This window comes from Salvelinus sp. IW2-2015, linkage group LG16, assembly GCF_002910315.2.
Source record: "Salvelinus sp. IW2-2015 linkage group LG16, ASM291031v2, whole genome shotgun sequence".
Lineage (NCBI taxonomy): Eukaryota > Metazoa > Chordata > Actinopteri > Salmoniformes > Salmonidae > Salvelinus > Salvelinus sp. IW2-2015.
The window spans coordinates 5149874-5158543 of record NC_036856.1 but is presented as its reverse complement, the minus strand read 5'-3'; positions in this window follow the sequence as shown (position 1 = coordinate 5158543).

The following is an 8670-nucleotide window of genomic DNA, read 5'->3' as shown; positions in this document are numbered from 1 at the left end:
TGCTGAGCACTTGTTGGCTGCTTTTCCTTCACTCCGCGCTCCAACTGATCCCAACCCATCTCAATTGGGTTGCGGTCGGGTGATTGTGGAGGTCAGGTCATCTGATCCATCACATAGTCTGAACTATTAAATTCATTTTCTTAATAAACGTAACTTTTTCTAACCCATATGAAATTCAAACCGAGGGATTTTGATCCTTATTGTGACACAAAATCTAACCCAGTTTAAATTCTACCAATGCAGATTGTAAGCTTACATGATGGACTTGATTAACATTTCAGGATTGCCACATTTGATGCAATGTATTGGAGATAAGCGCTACATGTACGGTAGGCCTACAGCTGTTAGAATATTCCAACCAGGTTTACAACACTAAATACATCCAGTTCTGTTTACATACCTGTGTACAGGTTCATAAAATGGGACAACTTAATAACGAGGCTTAGTGATACACACCTAAAAGATCATGTTAGTCTGTGATGGAACTGAGGTCCTTTTCTTCCACTATTTGTATGAGTTTGTATGAGAGTACTTGGAAATAGCTGTTCATACGGCCAGTCCTGAGATGGGAAAAAGATAATTATCCTATAACGTTCCTCGGTCTTGGAACGACCTGCAAAATACCTTAAATCGAGAGAGGGTTGTTTTTGGTGTATTGTTCCTGTATGTTATTTTGTACTTTATCTACATGCTGAATACTCCCTGCTGACCTCTTGCCAGGTATCCCTCGCAAAAGAGGTTTCTAAACTCAAGGGTCTTTTGGTTAAATAAATAATCAAATATGTGGTAAAAATGACTACCAGGTAAAGGGGCAGTACACACAAACATTTGAAATGATCTTGATTTTATTGAAAAAAAGTGAGTCATCTACAGTGGGGCTAAAAAGTATTTAGTCAGCCACCAATTGTGCAAGTTCTCCCACTTAAAAAGATGAGAGAGGCCTGTAAAAAAAGGCCTGAAAAAAAAKKKKCAGAAAATCACATTGTAGGATTTTTTATGAATTTATTTGCAAATTATGGTGGAAAATAAGTATTTGGTCACCTACAAACAAGCAAGATTTCTGGCTCTCACAGACCTGTAACTTCTTCTTTAACTTCTTCAGGCTGCAAGCCCGACGCCGGTACACTTATGACAACATCCAGCTCAAGTGCAGGGCGCGAAATTCAAAATGTATTTTTTAGAAATATTTAACTTTCAACATTAACAAGTCTCAATACAGCATTGAAAGATAAACATCTTGTGAATCCAGCAACATATCCGATTTTTAAAATGTTTTACAGCGAAAACACACGTATATTTATGTTAGCTCACCACCAAATACAAAAAAGGACAGACATTTTTCACAGCACAGGTAGCATGCACAAAGCCAACCTAACTAACCAAGATCCAACCAAACTAACCTAGAAACAACTTCATCAGATGACAGTCCTATAACATGTTACACAATAAATCTATTTTTTTGTTCGAAAAATGTGCATATTTGAGGTATAAATCAATTTTACATTGATGCTACCATCACAGCTACCGTCAGATATAGCACCGAGCAACCAGAGTAATTACAGACACCAACGTCAAATACCTAAATACTCATCAAAAACATTTCTGAAAATATATGGTGTATAGCAAATGAAAGACAAAGATCTTGTGAATACAGCCAATATTTCCAATTTTTTAAGTGTTTTACAGCGAAACACAATATAGCGTTATATTAGCTTACTACAATAGCTAACACACAACAGCATTGATTCCAGGTAATCGGTAGCGATAGCACAGTTCGACAGATAATGAAATATCATCCCAAAATGGGTCTACTTTTGCTGATCTTCCATCAGAATGTTGTACAAGGGTCCTTTGTCCAGAACCGTCTTTGTTTGGGTTTAGAACGACCTCTTTCCCTCTTGAATTAGCAAGCACTGGCCAAGTGGTGCTAAGCTCTCCATCCTGAACAAAAGCAGACAACGCAACACGCCTAACGTCCCGAATAAATTTCAATAATCTAATAAAACTATATTGAAAAAACATACTTTCGATGATATTGTAACATGTATCAAATAAAATCAAGCCGGAGATAGTATTCGCCTATAACGACGGCTTTCCAGAAGGCGATTCCAGGTCCAACTTCGCGCTTTCGAAAAAACAGGAAATGGCGGAGTACTCATTCCAAGAGGATTTATTCCACTTCAGACAAGATAATCCACTCATTTCTTCTCTCACTTCCTCTTGACATCTAGGGGAAGGTGTATGACGTGTATGTATACCAATACGTATCATGCCCATTTATAGGCAAGCCTTTGAACAGAGACTCGCGATTTCAGAAATCTCACTTCCTGTCAGGAAGTGGGCTGCAGAAGGAGTTCTGTTTCACTCAGAGAAAAAATTCAAACGGTTTTAGAAACTAGAGAGTGTTTTCTATCCAATAGTAATAATAATATGCATATTGTACGAGCAAGAATTGAGTACGAGGCCGTTTGAAATGGGCACATTTTTCCAAGTTACTCAATACTGACCCTTTCACACACTGTTGCTGGTATTTTGGCCATTCCTCCATGCAGATCTCCTCTAGAGCAGTGATGTTTTGAGGCTGTTGCTGGGCAACATGGACTTTCAACTCCCTCCAAAGATTTTCTATGGGGTTGAGATCTGGAGACTGGCTAGGCCACTCAGGACCTTGAAATGCTTCTTACGAAGCCACTCAACAAGAAGTTGAGGCTCCTCTGTCCTCCACTCGTTACCTGTATTAATGCACCTGTTTGAACTTGTTATCAGTATAAAGACACCTGTCCACAACTCAACAGTCACAACTCCAAACTCCACTATGGCCAAGACCAAAGAGCTGTCAAAGGACACCAGAAAACAACTTGTGACTCGCACCAGGCTGGGAAGGACTGAATCTGCAATAGGTAAGCAGCTTGGTTTGAAGAAATCAACTGTGGGAGCAATTATTAGGAAATGAGAGGACATACCGATAACACTGATAATCTCCTTCGATCTGGGGCTCCACGCAAGATCTCACCCCGTGGGGTCAAAATGATCACAAGAACGGTGAGGCAAAAATCCAGAACCACACGGGGGACCTAGTAAATGACCTGCAGAGAGCTGGGACCAAAGTAACAAGGCCTACCATCAGTAACACACTACGCCGCCAGGGACTCAAATCCTGCAGTGCCAGAACGTGTCCCCTGCTTAAGCCAGTACATGTCCAGGCCCGTCTGAATTTGCTAGAGAGCATTTGGATGATCCAGAAGAAGATTGGGAGAATGTCATATGGTCAGATGAAACCAATAGAACCTTTTTGGTAAAAACTACACTCATCGTGTGTTGGAGGACAGAGAATGCTGAGTTGCATCCAAAGAACACCATACCTACTGTGAAGCATGGGGGTGGAAACATCATGCTTTGGGGCTGTTTTTCTGCAAAGGGACCAGCGACGATCTCCGTGTAAAGGAAAGAATGAAGGGGCAATGTATCGTGAGATTGAGTGAAACCTCTCTCAATCAGCAAGGCATTGAAGATGAAACGTGGCTGGGTTCTTTCAGCATGACAATGATCCGCAAACACACCGCACGGGCAACGAAGGGAGTGGCTTCGTAAGAAGCATTTCAAGGTCCTGGAGTGGCCTAGCCAGTCTCCAGATCTCAACCCCATAGACAATCTTTGGAGGGAGTTGAAAGTCCGTGTTGCCCAGCAATAGCCCTAAAACATCACTGCTCTAGAGGAGATCTGCATGGAGGAATGGGCCAAAATACCAGCAACAGTGTGTGAAAACCTTGTGAAGACTTACAGAAAACGTTTGACCTCTGTCATTGCCAGCAAAGGGTATATAACAAAGTATTGAGATAAACTTTTGTTATTGACCAAATACTTATTTTCCACCATAATTTGCAAATAAATTCATTAAAAATCCTACAATGTGATTTTCTGGATTTTTTTCCCTCATTTTGTCTGTCATAGTTGAAGTGTACKTATGATGAAAATTACAGGCCTCTCTCATCTTTTTAAGTGGGAGAACTTGCACAATTGGTGGCTGACTAAATACTTTTTTACCCCACTGTATTAATTTGAGACAATTACCATATCATATGGCATAGTTCACTTTGTGTACTTAGTCTACCTGTAAACCTGCAACGCACAACCAATTAAAATAATGTTTAAAATGACGTACAATATTAACATGGGTGCATTTCAACAAAAGGACGTTTATTTTTAGCACTCAAAGACCATACGTTACACCACAGAACTAGAATGGGATTCTATTTAGGGTAGCACCCCCCTATCCTAAAAAAACAGCAGGATAACTACAATACTTAAAACAGGCCTCTAATTTCTTATCATGTTACTTGGATACTGTCATCTCATCACAGGTTTGCGGCTGTAACCTTACAATCAATGAATTCAAGGCTACTCACTTTGTCAGGGAAGGTCATACTAGGTAAAACACAATAAGTGGTTAAAATTGTTTCCAGGTCAATTCTTTTGCAGGTCATTTTGAATTATTGGGACTATCTGAACAATGGTGATTTAAAGTGATGGATAATTTCAGCCAATAGTTTTGAAAGTGGAGCCCACAAACCAAAAGGGGTCTTCGTCCATTTCATAAAATATGTTACGTCCCGCAAAAAACTTTAATTCCCAGATCTATAAGAGAAGCCAGCTTAGTGAGGGTCTATTGTATATTTACACATCTGTGGAGGAGGAGAGTGCTGTCCATTGTCATTCTATTGGGTTAAGGTCGCCATCTAGTGGACAATCTAAGTAGCACATCTAAGACACTACAAGTGACAAGTTGCGATAAGATCTGTAAAAATGAATATCTGTCTATGTTAATTAAGCGTACGTTCCCTTGTCTGTGTATTTCCTTTTTTGTATTTCCCCTTTTTCAGAAATGTAGTGTTTCAAAACAATCTATGACACTATTTACCTTCTTACTCATTGGGTCAGTTTCCCAGACAGATTATGCTCGTCTTGGACTAAAAAGCGCTCTCAATTGAGAATTTTCATTGAGAAGCTCCACTGAGAAGGCGTTTTAATCCAGGAAAATATTTTATCTGCAGTTACAGACTAGCTGAGTAAGTTTAACTACCTGGTGTACGAGTGATATAATGTCAGGTAAAATGACAATGATTTAAACACTGCCAGTAGATCAGTACAACAAAAAGTCCCTTTGTGGTAGAGTGATTATAAACTATGCCTTAAAACAGATATGTGACTGAACACATGCGGACTGTCTTGGCATGTATTAGAGGTGACTCCCTCTTAGCACAGGACTGCTGTTGTRAAACCAGTTCGATATCATTCCTGCATCAGGCACAGCACAGAGTGCCCTGGGCCAAACAGCCTGTTGCCTATTTTTAACTAACACCCAATGATGGGAATGTTTTCTTTTTATCTCTCTCTACCCGCATACCAGCATTCAGGGTGCCGATGCAGCTTAAATCACTATACAGGCAAATGCTTTATTTATTTAACTAGTCAAGTCAGTTAAGAACAATTCTTATTTACAATGACGGCCTGCCCCGGGCCAAACCCTAAACCGGACGATGCTGGGCCAATTGTGCGCCGCCCTATGGAACTCCCAATCACAGTCAGGTGTGATACAGCCTGGAATCGAACCAGGTTCTGTAGTGATGCCTCTAGCACTGAGATGCAGTGGCTTAAACCGCTGCGCCACTCAGGAGCCCAAATAATATGTTTCTGATTCACCACTTTTAGTAAGGGGGTAGCCGAAATGAGATTATACTGACTGTCAAATAGTTTTTGCAAATGGAAATCATAACATCTATGACAAATGTTTGTTAGTCAAAGTCGTTGCCGTTTTTAATCTTGTCCTCATGCAGAAACCAAAAGGTGTGGCACCACACAACCACACCGGCTTTAGTTTAATGTAAAGGGAAACTCTCAGATTCAGAGAGAACTCTCAAACCAACCTAGTCAGAGAAAAGGGGACTCACATGGAATATGTTACTCAAGTTCCATAATCTTTCCCTCCTTCCTTATGATCTCACTGTTATCAACTGAAAAAAGAATAACTTCATCATTTAGCATGACACCTAATATTTCGACTGACACTTCATGGTATACTGCATGAGATGAAACACTACAATGAAATAAGTCATGAATCTTTCTTCGTAGCCTACACATGAGGTTTCAGCTAGAAATGGACAAACATTGACAAAATGGCACTTAATTGCAGAATAGTAGAAAAAAGGTAAACAATGCATGTGTCAATGGTATTTGATAACCATAACGTTTTAAAGGGGAAATAGCAGACTAGGGGGAACTAATAACTAATTTCACACATTTTGAGTCAACACTCAAAGGCTGGTTTAAATTAGGTACAGAGGTGCTTGTCTGCCTGACACATCCTCTGCCTTTGACCACCCTTATCTGAAGATGTGCCCAAGGCGTATTAACTCAAGTTAAGAAAAACCCGTAAAGGCATGAATTAAAGGAATGGCATTTGGAATGGCAAAATAATTAGGTAAAAAATACATTTTGGTCTCGCCGTCAACAATACAAGTGCCATCCCCTTACCAAAAAAAAGATTTCAGTCAGAGTGAAGTATGAGGCAAATACTGCGTCCAAAATAAGTTTTTTTTACTGCAGTAATTTTGGTAGACTGCAGGTATTCTGCAATTACTGCGTCAAAAATGCCACAGTCGACTGCAGTTACTGTACTTTCAAAACTCAATTCAAAAAGTGTCTCGGGTGACTGTTTGAGTTGGCTGTCCTCTCCAATGATGAATGTGCGAAAGTTGCGCTGATTCAACTGGGCGTGTGTCTTTTCCATGTCTCAACAAGGCATGTTCAAGTTTCGGGACGGCTGCATTTACTTTCAATTCTCAGGTAAGGCAAGCCATACAGTGAGTGACTGCTCTTCATAAACATTCTCGCTGCCTAGTTGGCATTTACTTGACCATCTCGACTTCATTATTTACATGATTATTAAATGGAACATTTGACGACACCGAGGCCACGGCAGGTGAGTTAGCCTACGCACACCTTGAACTGTCAGCATGTTATATTCATTGCCATACGTCGTGTTCCTTGACAATTTTCGCTCACTAGCCTGTGTATTCCTAGTGTTTTAATAGTAATTTCAAGTGTATGACTCTGATTAAAAGTTTAATCGGCACAGGTAAACCTTTTTTTGTGGGCTAACACCTGAATAACCTGTCACTAACCTACACATGACTGAAGCAATGGCTCCTTCAAAACGCTAAACTGTCGTAAATGTTTTAGCCTAGATGGCCTCATTAGATTTTATGAATTAAACAGGCTAACATCCTTAATATATGTAACTAGTATAGTCATTGCATAGATAATGCCACATGGAATTACTTATTGCTTCAAGATAACGTTTATACTGTAGGCCTACATGTATTTGATAATAGCAATGAACCATGATATTGTTGTATTGCAATGGTGGCAACCACAATGCATGATAAGGCATGCACTAATGATATGGCATGCACTAATGATACAAATATCCACCTAGGACTGTAATAAAATGTACAACAGTAGTTTACCTCACAGGGTCCTTTCCAAGTGTTACAAGTTGCCCACACAGCTAGAAACCTTGCCTGAGATGTGCCAACAGATTTCAGTCATTGTTTCTGGTAGTGTGTGTAGCAGGTACGTCAACAGGTGTCAAGGCCTCCGGTAATAAGTTGGAGAATGGAGACAAAGTCCTAATAACCTGACGAGTTTGAGTGTGATTGGGCAGGTTACCCGGACACAGAATAAACCTAGTTCTAGACTAAAAACCATTGTCAATGGAGAATGTTTTAATCCATGTCTGGGAAACCGGCCCTTACTGTGTTTAAGACTCATACATACTGTTGTAGCCAGGGGGCAGTGGCGTGTCTCAATCAAATAAAAACGTGACATAACGTACTGTGTTCTCAGTGGGAGAATCTCAATTATATACTCTACACATCCTCTCCCCATCTCCTTCTCAAAACCCATTGGAGGGGGAAGGTCAGACGGACCTCTGTCTTCCTCATCCAATGGGTTTTAAGGTGCCGAGGAGAGCGGACGCGAGAAGTACACCATTGACATTCTCCCACAGACTGCCCACAGTAGGTTGTCAAGGGTTTGTTTCTCCCCCTGATGTTGCACATGCAAGCAAACCATCACTACAGGATCATCTCAATTGCGTACTCCTCGTGTCCTCTCCTCGCTTCCTTCTCAAAACCCATTGGATTAGAAAGCCAGAGGTCCCTCCACTCTGACCTTCTCTTCTAATGGGTTTTGATAAGGAGGCGAGGAGAGGACGCGAAGAGTATGCAATTGATAAAATTTTAATGTCTGGTATGTTGGTGAACCAGCTCTCCTGAAGCACTCAACCCTCCTTCCTCATTTAACTCACAGGGAAGAGCTAAATGGGTGAATGTACTTTCCCTGATGACCGCAACCCAGCATGACTCACTTTTATATTTGATCAAATTGCTATGAACTCGCCGCAAGGTTGCTCCTCTCAACATTATCATGAAAACCAAATGAGTAAATACAACTTGAAACAGATTTTAGGCTATTTGATTTGTTAATCTGGAGATGGACAATGATAGTTTTTATTGTAGGATACTGTGGCAAAACATTAAGGACACCTGCTCTTTCCATGACATAGATTGTGTGTGCCATTCAGAGGGTGAAAGATTTAAGTGCCTTTGA